This window comes from Thamnophis sirtalis, unplaced genomic scaffold (genome assembly GCF_051295495.1).
Source record: "Thamnophis sirtalis isolate CommonGarterSnake01/CBP01778 unplaced genomic scaffold, rThaSir2_p1.2 scaffold_4, whole genome shotgun sequence".
NCBI lineage: Eukaryota > Metazoa > Chordata > Lepidosauria > Squamata > Natricidae > Thamnophis > Thamnophis sirtalis.
In genome coordinates, this window is record NW_028261384.1 from 58,124,167 (window position 1) to 58,137,672 (window position 13,506).

The 13,506-nt window shown below is 38.5% G+C and overlaps 1 long non-coding RNA gene and 1 pseudogene across 2 annotated transcripts in view; both read left to right on the forward strand.

Annotated features, from left to right (window-relative positions):
- The window catches only part of LOC148045862 (uncharacterized), a 43,494-nt gene extending 30,682 nt beyond the window's left edge, over window positions 1-12,812 (forward strand). For both annotated transcript variants that reach the window (XR_015696382.1, XR_015696381.1), the window contains exons 2-5: window positions 11,425-11,488; window positions 11,580-11,643; window positions 11,739-11,793; window positions 11,894-12,812. This is a non-coding gene — a long non-coding RNA (uncharacterized LOC148045862). The remainder of the gene's footprint in view (window positions 1-11,424; window positions 11,489-11,579; window positions 11,644-11,738; window positions 11,794-11,893) is intronic.
- Window positions 9,896-11,338, forward strand: LOC148045863 (E3 SUMO-protein ligase KIAA1586 pseudogene; annotated as a pseudogene).
- Window positions 12,813-13,506: the final 694 nt, after the last annotated feature.

Consider the following 13,506-nt stretch of genomic DNA (forward strand, 5'->3'; position numbering starts at 1 on the left):
TTCTCTCTATAAGCCGTTGCCATCGTTAATTTGTAGTTTATTTCCCAAGTTTTTTCCCATTCCACCAATTCTATACTATGCTCAAAGTTTATCGCCCATGTTATCATCGTTTCTTTCACAGTTTCTTCTTCCATTTTAAATTTTAATAAGTAGAGATATATTTTTTTAATCAATTTTTCTTTGGTTCCCTGTAAATTTTATACAGCTCTTGCAGCTCCTTATAGAATCTGTCCCTTTCCCAGTCTTTTTTATACCTTGCCTGTGTTTGTAAATAGGGCTACCAGCTAATATCTATTCCCTCGTCTTTTAGGTAAGCTCCCCGTTGGGAAAGCGAGTACGTTCAGAGAAGCGTTGTGAGAGTTGTGTTGGAGAACACACAAACCAGCATACAGAGACACTGCAGTTTAAATAGGCTTTTACTTTCGTGGAAATAGAGGTATCAGAGTCCATCAAACAGTCCAAGTCATACACGGATAAGACAGTCAGTCATCAATGTCTTTCAGTTAAGGGATAATCCAAATAACATAGTCTAGTATCATATAATCAGTCTGGTACTCAAAGTTTGCTAACAGTTGCAAAACTTACAATAGCTCATGGCACTTTCTAGCAGCCAGCTTCCAAAACACTCAGATCAGATCAGCCCAGCATCTAACAAACAGAGAGAGCTAACAGTCATTCTGGCTCCCTCTAATGGCCGATTGAGGAAAACAGCAACCAATCACATTTTACAGTATGATTTAAAGAAACAGGTACATTGTTACATGATTTATATATTGCCGACCCAAACGTTAGATTATATTCCTAACAATTTTATCCAGCTCTTGCAGCTCCTTATAGAATCCGTCCTTTTCCCTGTCTTTTTTATACCTTGCCTGTATTTGTGCTTCAGCCTCATTAATATCGAGTGTATGTTGTGTCCTTTTTTTAAATCCACAGTTTTGTATTTTAATTTTTTTAGTATTTGTTTTTAAACTGTTTTTATGTAAGCCGCCGGGAGTCCTTCGGGATTGGGCGGTATACAAATCTATTAAAACGTAAAACTTAAACTTGTAAATAGGGCCACCAGCCAATATCTATTCCCTTGTTTTTTAGTTCTTGCCTTGTTTTTAGCCTTTCTTGGTTGTCTAATATGTCTTTATATCTTATTATCTTGTTTATGTCCAATACATTCGGGTATATCAGAGCTTCCATGGTGGATAGCCAGGTTGGGATTTTATTGTAATGCTTTGTTTTGATTTTTAACCATGTTTGTAGTAGAGCTTTTCTAATTAAATGTTTTTGGAAATAGCTATGAATCTTGTCTTTCCCATCCCAGATAAATGCGTGCCAATCCAATTCCAAATTATAACCTTCTATTGTTAATAATCTTCTGTTTTTTAAATTGATCCAGTCCTTTACCCAGGTGAGAGCTGCTACTTGGAATAAAGCTCTCAATCAGGAAGTCCAAATCCTCCTCTTTCTCTACTGTCTTGTAACAATTTTAATTTAGTTTGTGTTTTTTCCCCCTGACCTAATAAACTGTGCAATTAATTTGTTCAAATCAATGGGGAAAAAAATCCATAGGCTAATCGGCACCACTTGAAATAAAAATATTTTTTGGTAGTATATTCATTTTAATGATGGCAATTCTTCCCATTAAGGATATTTGTAGTTTCCTCCAATTTTCCAGATCTTTCTTAATTTTCTGAATCGTTTTAGCATAATTATCTTCTTTAATTTTTGAGCATTTCCCTGTCAGCCAAATTCCTAGGTACTTTATTTTTTTTGCTATTTGCATACCCATGTTTTCTTCTAATTCTTGCTCTTGTTTTTTAGTAAAATTTTTCATAATGATCTTTGTTTTGTTCTTATTAATTTTAAGTTCCTCTACCTTACCAAATTTGTCTATTTTTTGGATTAATTTAATTCCTGATTTTAATGGATCCTCTAATATGAATACCATATCATCCGCAAATGCCTGTGTTTTATATTCCTCTTTTTAAATTTTTAATCCCTTTATTTCTTGATTGTTTCTAATTTCTGTTAGTAGAATTCCAGAGATAGTATAAATAATAAAGGTGATAATGGACAACACTGTCTCACTCCTTTCTATATTAACTTCTTCTGTAGTATCACTATTTATTATTATTTTTGCTGTCTGGGCTGAATAAATTGATTCTATCATTTTTATAATTTTTTCTCCAAATCTCATCATTTTTAACTGTGTGATAATGAAATATCAATTCAAGTTATCAAAGGCCTTCTGGGCATCTAAAAAGACTAGTGCAACTTGTTTTCCAGGATTCTCTTCATAATAAGGGCAATTAGGACGGCAAAAAGATCTTATATTGCCACCTTGATTGCCTCCGCCGAGTCGCGCCCAGCCGCCCTGTTTAGGATAACCCGTTCCCTCCTAAATAGGAGGGATACGGGGGACCCCCTGCAGGGTAGGGCTGAAGAGTACGTCCAGTTCTTGGTGGACAAAGTTGCTCGGTTTCGGTCGGAGTTGGACTCCGATTCTGCAGATCCAGCTGAGGCACAAGGGGATAATCTGGCAGACCATCGCTGGGTTGAGTTTCAGGATGTTGCCCCTGGGGACGTGGACAAGGCCATGAGAGCTGTGAGTGCCTTCACATGTGTACTTGACCCGTGCCCCTCCTGGCTGGTTGTCAACAGCAGGGAGGTGACACGGGGCTGGATCCAGGCGGTTGTTACCGCCTCCCTTTGGGAGGGGGTCTTTCCCCCCGCACTTAAAGCGGCGGTGGTGAGACCCCTCCTGAAGAAACCATCTTTGGATCCAGCCGTTCTTAACAATTACCGTCCAGTCTCCAACCTCCCCTTTGTGGGGAAGGTTGTTGAGAAGGTGGTGGCCTTTCAGCTCCAGTGGGCCTTGGAGGAAGCTAGCTATCTCGACCCATTCCAGTCCGGCTTCAGGCCTGGCTACAGCACAGAAACCGCTTTGGTCGCATTGACCGATGACCTCTGGAGAGCCAGGGATGGAGGCTATGCTTCCATCCTGGTTCTCCTTGACCTCTCAGCGGCTTTCGATACCATCGACCATGGTATCCTTCTGCGACGACTGCGAGAGGTGGGGGTGGGAGGCACTGTTTTGCAGTGGTTCTCCTCTTACCTCTTGGACAGGTCGCAGTCGGTGTTAGTTGGAGGGCAGAGATCGAACCCTAGGCCCCTAACATATGGGGTGCCGCAGGGTTCGGTCTTGTCTCCCCTACTTTTTAACATCTATATGAAACCGCTGGGCGAGATCATTCGGCGGCACGGGATAAAATACCACCAGTATGCGGACGATACCCAGCTGTATCTGTCCGCCCCGTGCCAACTCAATGAAGCGGTGGACGTGATGAACCAGGGACTTGAAGCTGTTAGGGACTGGATGAGGGCTAACAAACTCGTGCTCAACCCGGATAAGACCGAGTGGCTGTTGTGTTTCCCTCCCGCCAATTTGGCAAGTATTCCATCGCTCAGGCTGGGGGGTCAAACATTACACCCCTCAGACAGGGTCCGCAACTTGGGAGTCCTCCTGGACCCACAGCTGACTTTCGAACACCATTTGTCAGCTGTGACCAGGGGGGCATTTGCCCAGGTTCGCCTGGTGCACCAGTTGCGCCCCTACCTGAACCGGGAGGCTCTCACAACAGTCACTCGTGCCCTTGTGACCTCTAGGCTGGAGTACTGCAATGTGCTCTACATGGGGCTGCCCTTGAGGAGTATTCGGCAACTTCAGCTAGTCCAGAATGCGGCCGCGCGAGCGATTGTGGGTGCACCTCGCTTCACCCACGTAACACCTATCCTCCGCGAGCTGCACTGGCTACCTGTCGATCTCCGGATACGCTTCAAGGTGCTACTTGCCACCCATAAAGCCCTCCATGGTAGTGGATCTGGGTACTTGAGAGACCGCCTACTGCCGATCACCTCCACACGACCTATTAGATCTCATCAATTAGGCCTCCTCCGAGTTCCATCCGCTGGCCAATGCCGACTGGCAACCACGCGGAGGAGAGCCTTCTCGGTGGTAGCTCCGACCCAATGGAACAATCTCCCCATGGAGATTCGTACCCTCACCACCCTCCAGACCTTCCGCACAGCCCTTAGAATCTGGCTATCCCGTCAGGCCTGGGGCTAAAGATTGTAACCCGCCCGAATGATATGAATGTTGTGTTTTAATCATGTATTGTCTTATATGTAAAAGTCTGTTTTCCCCCCTTCCTTTGGATTGTGAGCCGCCCTGAGTCCCCCCAGGGAAAAGGGCGGCATATAAATAAACCTTCTAATCTAATTCTAATCTAATATTCTAATGTATTTATAATTATCCTTATTGTTTTTTAACTGATGTTTTGGTAAGAGGCCATTTTGATCTGTGTCGATAATTTCATGTAATATTTTTTTTAATTCGAACTGCCATTATTGATGTAAAGATTTTATAATCTGCATTTAGTAAAGAAATTGGTCTGTAATTTTATTATTTGTCCAAATCCTCTTTGGGTATCAATGTTATATATGCTTCCCTCCATGATTTTGATAACTTTGCTTCTATAAATGCTTCATTAAATAAGTCTAAAATCACTGTTTCTGTCTGCTCTTGCATGGCTTTATAAAATTCTACAGGTATACCTTCTGGGCCCAGTGTTTTATTATTTTTTGTCTCTTCAATGCTTCCTTTAATTCTATCACTGTGATCTTTTGTTTAGCATTTCTCTTCTCTCTTCAATTTTATGTAGATTCCTTGTATTTAAGTATTGTTCGATACTGTCTTGTATTCTTTGCTGTACAGATTCTTGAAAAATTTCTGTACTATTTTCCCCCTCTTTCTGGTATTGTATATTTCCCCTTTCATCTTGTAAGTGATGTATTTTTCTTTTTTCAATGTGTGTGCTAACCATCTTCCCGGTTTATTCGCATTTTCAAAATAGTTTTGTTTTGCAAATTTGATTTTTTTGGGGCCATCTCTTCTTGTGTCATCAAATTTAATTTGTGTTTTATTAGTTCTTTTTTCTCCTTTGTTTTTGATTCTTATGGGGTTTTTTTGCAGGTCCATTTCCAATTTTTTAAGTTCTTTCTCTAATGATTCTTGTTTTTGTCTCTTTTTCTTGTTTTTCCTTGCCAAATACACTATTGTCAACCCTCTTGTAAAAGCTTTTGTAGTATCCCATAAATTTTGTAACAATGTTTCTTCTTTCTTAATTACTTCGTAGAAAAGTTTCAATTCTCTTTCCATCATTTTTATATATTCTTTATCTTTCACTATTCTTTGATTCATTGACCATCTCTTTTTCTTTTTTGGTCCTTTCCATGTTATTTTTATTGGGTTGTGATCCGCCCAGGTGTTTGTCATTATTTCAATCTGTTCTGTATCTCTTCTCAATTCTTGGATTCACCAAGTCATATCTATCCTTGACCATGATTTGTTGGGGTTTGAATAATATGTAAATTGTTTGTTTCCTATATTCCTTTCTCTCCATATATGTTTCAGGCTCAATTCCTGCACCATTTCGAAAAAGGTAGATGGTAGCATTCTTTTTTTCTTATTTCTCTTGTTACTCTTGTAGCCATCGTTGATATCTGTTATAGCATTGAAGTCACCAATTAGACATATATCCTCATATTCTATTTCTTTTATTTTTTGATGGATCTTCTTGTAAAATTCTTTTTTGTTTTTATTTGGGGTGTATATTGCTGTGAGAAGAATTTTTCTTTGTTCTGTTTCTATTTCTATCATTAAAATCCTCCCCTTTTCATCTGCATTTTTTTTTCATTTATCCATTCCTTGATGTATATTGCAATTCCTCTTTTTGTGTGCTAACGTTGTAAATAATTTTCCTAACTTTAGATATTCTAGTAGTTTGTTATATTGGTTTTTAATATGTACCTCTTGAAGGCATACTATGTCCATATTCATTTTTTGTAATCTAGTCAAAGTTTGCCTTCTCTTTTCCAGTGAGTTTAATCCATTTATATTTAGTGAGAGTAACTTAATTTATTGTTCCATTGTGTTATTTGTGTACCGCCCTTAGTTTCCTTGTGTTTCTTGTCTCTATTCCTATTTTACTACCTTCTTGTTCTATTTGTTCTCTTTCCTGTCTTCTTTGTTCTCTTTCTTCCTCCCTGTTTTCAACTGACTGTTCTTTTTGACCTTTTACTCTGGTTCCTCTTTATTTTCTTGTTCTTCCTCAGCAGTGAAATGATGTTCAAAGAACTCATGTGCTTTCTTGACTGTGTCTATTTTATATCTTTTATCCTGCCAGGTAATCATCACTCCCTCTGGTGTAAGCCATCTGAACATTACATTGTACTTTATTAGTTGTTGTATAAGGAACTGATATTGCCTTCTCTGGTCTCTCACTATTTTTGGGATTTGTCTCAGGATTTGTATCTCTCTTCCTTTATATGTTATTTTGTTCTTCTCTCACTTTCTTATATACTTCATCTCTTACCGATTTTCTAGTAAAGCGTACATGGGTTTCTTTTGGGAGCCTGTGTCTGTTGGCATAATTTGTGTGGATTCGATACACCTCACCTATGTCCCTTCTCGTTTCTTGTTTGTTTTTTATGTTCGCAACAATCTCTGTGATTGTTTCCCCTAAATCCTCCTCCTTTTCTTCTACTATATTTTGAAAGCGCAGAAAGAAGCCAGCTTTTTCGAGTTCCAAAACACTATTTTCCCCCTAATTGTCTGTTTAATGTAGTCAGCTTCTCATTTACCATCTCTATTCTCTTCTCCGCTTTTTCTACCTTTGTTTCTACTTTTTTTTTCATTTTTTGTTATTTCACTTTGTATTTTCCCTATTCTATATCTATTCTTCTAATCTCATTCTTCATTTCTCCCATTTCTAGTTTAATTTCTTTATGATTTCTCCTAGTTTCTGCATGATTTTTTGTCATTGTTTCTTGTGTTTTTGTCATTGTTTCTTGTGTTTTCAGCATTGTTTCTTGTATCATTGCTAATGCATCTTGCATACGCTGAAGGTTCATTGTTGAACTCACTTTCTCTATATCCAGTGTGCTCTCAATTGTGCCCTTGATTTGAGGGTGAAGATGTTGCTGATGTTGGATTGGATGCTGCCTTTCTATTCATTTTACTAATTGTTGTTGTACTTGTCATTTTTTATTTTAATTTCCTTACAATTTTTCCCCACAATAAGGTATACTTCTCTCTGCCCACTGCTTGTTTCCCCTCTCTTATACCAGCCCTTTCAGTCTTTGAACTTTCCCTCTTCCATGCACATTTAAATTCAATTGAATATCATTCAGTCCTACAATCTCACAAGTTAATTTCTATATATTCGGGTTAGTATGCAAGTCAATCCATACAACATTCATGCAATATTGAATATATATTGAATATATTTAACCTAACACATTCTTAATTTGATTCAGTATGCAATCTTATATTGTCTCTTCAATAATTACAAATAATTACATTTCCCACTTCAACACTATATTACTATTTTTTTTACTATTCTCTAGATATACAATATGTTTAGGCTAATAAATCCTTAATTTTAATTCTTATATAATATTATGTCATCTATTTATAACATTGATAATTTCAAAGTATCTCTAATAGTTCACCAATAGTTCATATAACCTCTACACACTCTCTTCCAAATATAATATGATTCAGTACCATTTAACAATATTTTATCTCACCACAATTCAGCTTATATTTATATTTCTTCTTTCAATGTTCTTCTATTTTTAAAATCCGATTTCAGAGATCCCCAAAAATAAAAAACAAAATCGTTTCCCAGATTGCATCAGCAATCCTGTATTTAATTCTTATTTCTTTCTCCACTAGATGGCAGTGTTACTCTTCTTTCATATAGAGTTTTTCTTTTTCCTCTGAAAAGTTCAATATTTGCTTTTCTATATTTCAGTTTCTCTCGAGTATTCCAAAATAGTTCTCTCCTCTTCTTCACAATTTTCACTGTTTTGTCTGGCTCCAATTTCTCTTTATTGTCCAACCCTCTCCTCTCTCCTTCTGTTCTTAAGTCATTCCAAACCTTCTATTGCTATAGGAAATTGCTTGCTTTCCCTCTTCTTGTAGCTGCCAATATTAAGCTGTATCCAGCTCGTTTCAAAGCTTTGAAATTTGTAGTTTTTACAGTGAATCATCTGAATGGTCCTTAGAACTGAGGTTACACGTATAAGAACAAACTGCAGCAATCTGCAGAAAATATTTGCTTGTCAGCTATTCTTTGCTGTGTGTTTCCCAGGCATAAATAAGGACACGGGGTGATACAAAGTAAACCTGCAACATTTTACTCATTTGAATGGTAACACTTGATTCATTCAGCTGCAACAACATGCACATTCTCACGAACACCAATGATGTAAGGACTAACCAATTATTGTGCCTTGGAGACTTGTTAACCAATAATGATATAACACGTAAAGTAGGTAGAACTAAGAAGCTGCAAAAACTATAAGAATGATGTTTCATGATTAATATTTTTGCTGTTGATTCTGCTGTTCATTCTGCTATCTATGGAATGCTTTGTTCAATAAACTTTTGTTGGTTCAGCTATCCGTGGCTGGATTACATTCTTTCATCTTCAGCCTCGGGACCCTAAATACTACAAAATTCTAGCTCAATTAGTCTTTAATAGAATTTATATCATTTTAGTTGTTTTAAATATTCTCACCAATGCCGCTGTGTTGCTATTTTCTCTCCCTCATGTGCGGTAGTCACTATCCAAAATCGGCCATGGACGCTGATTTCTTCTCCGGTGATTCCAAGGGGTTTTCCCTCATCCGATAGGGAAGTTGCTTGCTTCCTCCTTTGGCACCCAGGCTTCCCCTCTCTCCTGTTGATCCTTCCAGGTTCAACTCATCCTTTTTCAGGATCTTCACAACAGAAACTTGAACAAAGCTAGTAGAGCTACTATTTCTTCACCGTCATGGAAGTAACGTCACTGCAGGAAATCCAAAGTGGCTGCTTTAGTATGGGCAGGTCAGGTTCCTATCATGGGGGTTAGTTCTGCCAGGAAACAAGAAAAGGGGAGTTCCAGGCAAGCTATTTTTAGCCTTTGTCTTAATGGGTGTACTTAAAATTTTCCTTTCAGCTATTGTTTTTGTCTGGTATTTTCTTAAAGGGGGAAACCACTGTTTCTGGTTCTGTGAGCTTTCTGGCACTGTCCTTTATACTTCCCACAATGCCTTGATGGCTTTTATTCCAGTGGCTTTGTCTTTCCTGTCCTTAGGGTTAGGGAAAAAACTGGTTTCTTCTTCATTCTTTTTGGGGAAAACTATTGTTATTCTTTTGATGTTTTCCTCCTGCTGTCATAGGTTGGTGTGCTGGTGTAATGTCCCACAGTTATCTACACATTAATAATGATCAAATACTAGTAATATTTGCTTATACATTTTAGTGACCTTTAATGGACTGGCAGTATCCAGCAAAATGTTAGGTTGTAAGTACTGCGCACAACACAGGTTCTTATTAGAGAAAGGTGTTCATGTTGCCAGAAAATGGAAAAAATTCCAGGTTGAGGCAGCAGGGACAAATAAGGAGAATCAGCAAGCATCTCTTAGGAAAAAAAAATGAAGGACCATTTTCAATCAAAAGCACACCTTATTTGTAGAGAGAACAGTAAACAACAGGAGCAGGATGCTTTAACCAAATCCATAGATAAGTCAACTGACAAATATTTATCCAGTACTATCAAAATATTTTTTACTGCTTACAATCTGGCACAAAGATGCAGACCATTCTCAGACATCGAAGGGAGGTAGATTTGCTAACTGTGATTGGAGTAGATGTGGGAGGAGGCTTGCATTCACGAAGATCCACAGTGAAAATAGTTGAATTCATTGCAAACAAAATTAAAACCACCATGTTTGCTAGCATTATTGTAAAGAATCTAAAGGTTTAATCATCAATGAAGCTTCAACACTATCAATGAAAGCAGTTCTGATAGTTTTTGTTAAAATTGAGGATTCAGGATGCCCAGCAACCATTTTCTTTGAGCTGTTGGAATTGGAGAAACAAGATGTGGAGACCATATGTTCTGCAGTGATGGGAAGCTTACGTAAAGTTGGGTTTACCACTGAATATCTGCAGAAGAATTTAATAGCATTCTGCCTCGATGGTGCCAGCGTTATGCTTAGGAGAAAATCTGGAGTCAGCACCAGAATAGTTCAAGACTTCCCAAACATTGTAATCTGGCACTGCTTGAACCACCGCCTCCAACTTGTGCTGGATGATGCGATAAAAGAAATAAAACAAGTCAACCACTTCAAGATATTCTTGACAAGATACATACCACTTTTCATAAATCCTGCAAGAGCCACAATGAACTTTTCCAAATCTCTGAACAACTGGGCATTGAAATCATGAAGATTGGCAGAGTTTTGGGACCAAGATGGGCTGCCTGTAGTTTAAGGTCAACCATAGCTGTGTGCCATGCTTATCTAGTGCTACATCAGTTTTTTCTGGGCAATGAAAGATTCCCAGGCCTGGCTGCCCGCTTTAAAATTTTAAATTTTTTGAATGATTTGGCCCTCATGATTGATATTCTGAATGAGATTTCTTTTCTGTCAAATGCCCTGTAGGGGAGAAAGACAGATATCATGAAGGCTGAAAAATTGGTTATGCAATCAATTAAAGCATTTGAAATGCTTAGATGGAGAAAAGGCCCATATGAAAAAAAGGTTGACGGAATGCTAGCTTCAGAAGCCTTCAAAAATATAACATTAGTTCCAAATCAACAATTTGTTGCCCTTCCTCATAAAAATCTTTTGGCAAGCATCATCACCAATTTGAAGAAAAGTCTGATGGATTGCAACCATCTAAAAACAGGTAGTCAATTGCCAGATGCAAACAAATTACAATTTCTCACATATTTGGAGCCGGATTACTGGAACATTGAAGATGTAGTCATTCCATGGGCAGAAGCAGAGAAAGGGTTGATTGAATTTGGCGAAATGTTTAATCATGAAATTGATTTGAACGACTACAGAGATTTTTTGGAAAATGTGATCAAAGATCCAAAGAACTACAAAATTCCTGACAGTATCAAAAAAGCTAGAGATATTGTCAGGACAATTGCTCTTAGTTCAGAAGAGGTGGAAAGGGGGTTCTCAAAAATGAACCTCATATGTTCAGAGCAAAGAATCTGCCTAACTGTTCCAAACATTAGTAATGTGATGACTATAAGCATTGTTGGCATGCCTGTTGAGAGATGGGACTCAATTCCTTCAGTCAAAAAGTGGCTCAGAGCATACCATCACATGGCTGATGATCCACAGCTGAAGACCAAGAAAAGTGCAACTGAAAAGTCTGGAAGCCTAATAACAATCTGGAAACATCTTCAACCACAAAACCACACAAACAAGTACTTGAGTGTATCTCTTTCATTGTGTTATTCTTATGTAAGTTGTAAGTGCATGCAATTGAAGTCTTCCTTTCTGTGTCTCTTCTTTGTGCAGGTTATTGGAGGAAGGTGGTGAGGTGATGGTGTTGAAGACTGGCAAAGACAGTCATCTTTCCTCTGTAAGTAGCTGTTTTGTTGTTTTGGGTGTTGATTTCATCCTGATGCAGTGCATGCAATTAAAGTCTTCCTTTCTTTCTCATCTTTGTGCAGGCTATTCATTGGAGCAAGGTGGTCAATGATGTTGAAGACTGGCAAGGACAGTCATCTTCCTTCTGTAAGTAGCTCTTTTATTGTTTTTGTGTGCTGGTTTCATCCTTAATGTAATAGAGCATGCAATTAAAGTCTTTCTTTCTGTGTCTCTTTGTGCAGATCATTCATTGGAGCAAGGTGATCAGTGATGTTGAAGGACAGTCATCTTTCCTCTGTAAGTAGCTGTTTTATTGTTTTGTGTACTTATTTTATTCTTATTTAAGTAGTAAGTGCACAAAATAATAAATTTCCTTTTTTATATCTTCTTTTTGTAGGTCATTCATTAGGATAAAGAATTCAGTGACATCAACTTGGCCACTCCCACCCGATCACATGACTGCCAAGCCACTCCCACCTAGTCACATGATCGCGACACCACTCTCACTCGGTCACATGACTGCCAAGCCACTCTCACAAAACAAGCCACACCTACAGAATAGGTTCTAAAACTTTTTGAAACCCACCACTGGCAATATTGTGCAATTATCAAAACAATTATACAGAGCCTGGTTGCAACCACAAGAATCTGTGGAAAGACATTTGTTGCACATGCAAACTCTATTTGTTGAGTTAGAACAGTGTGGAATGCAGATTCCTGAATTCCAGAAAGTGTTGTTGGTGTTAAACAGTCTTGATGAAATGTGGGACATTGTTTCAGCTATATTTGAATGCAAACCAGAGCAGGAGTTGTGTTTGGAGACCCTTAAAGCCTGTTTAATTTCTGAGGAGAACAAAATGCCATTTTAGGAAAAGACACAAAGAGAAATTCCTGAGGTGGGGGCCCAAGGAGCAGAGAGAGAACTGCAGCAGACGTCTGCATAGAGAAATGTAACAGACTATCTGTCTGCAGAGTCCAGAAAAATAATAGAAGATTATAGTCTAGCAAAGATTAGACCAGAAACAATGGTGGTGTTTCATCAGTGGTAAAATGACACATTTAAAGAAGGACTGTTTGCAAAGAAAAACTATTTGCAAGAAACAACAACAGATGGACAAATTGCTATTGCAAAAGTTAGAAATTGTAATAGCAGTGACAAATGGTTAATAGGCAATGGGACTAGTCAAACAATTGTTAATAATTCTAAATTGTTTTTCAGGATGGATCCAACTGGAAGAGATGCAGTTGTCTTGGCGAATGGCCAGAAGGCTAGACTTATTGGAAAAGGCATTGTCCTGGTTCCATGTTTGAAGCAAATGTTTTACGATATATTATGTGTGCCTGAAATGAAGCATAATTTACTGAGTGTATCTAGCTTAGACAAGCATGGATTTGAGACCACCTCCCATTTGTAAATGGGAGGTGTCTCATAAAGAAAAATGGAAGTGTATATGCACAAGCATAAAACAGAATAATTTTTGTGTGTTGCAGGAACAAAGGTTCAATGTGCTCAAACATTTAGAAATGTGGCACAACATGCTTCCTATGTTCATCTCTTGCACAGAAAGCTTGGCCATGCCAGCTTCAGAGTTTTGCAAAAGTTGCAATAGTTTGGAGAAGGGTTGAACTTAAAATGGATTGTGCTATATGTAAGTCAACAAAGTCCAAGGCATTTCCAGTAAGCAAAAGTAGCACAAGGCAGGCAACAAGAGCTGGTACATGCAGATTTGGTTGGGCCAATGCAAGCCAGTTTAGGAAGAGCAAAATACTCACTGGTCATTGTTGATGACTACAGCAGATTTGGCTTCTGCTATTTACTAAAGGGGTAAAGTAGAGGTGCTACAGATTTTTAAGCAATGGGTAATCTTCAGGGGTGGGCTTCAAAAATTTCAGCAATAGGTTCTCTGCCCAGTTGCTGGGTGGGTGTGGCCATGGTGGGCATGGCCTAATTGGCCTCCTGCACCATGGCAGGGAGGGCGTTTTTGCCTTCCCCAGGCTCCAGAAGTTTTT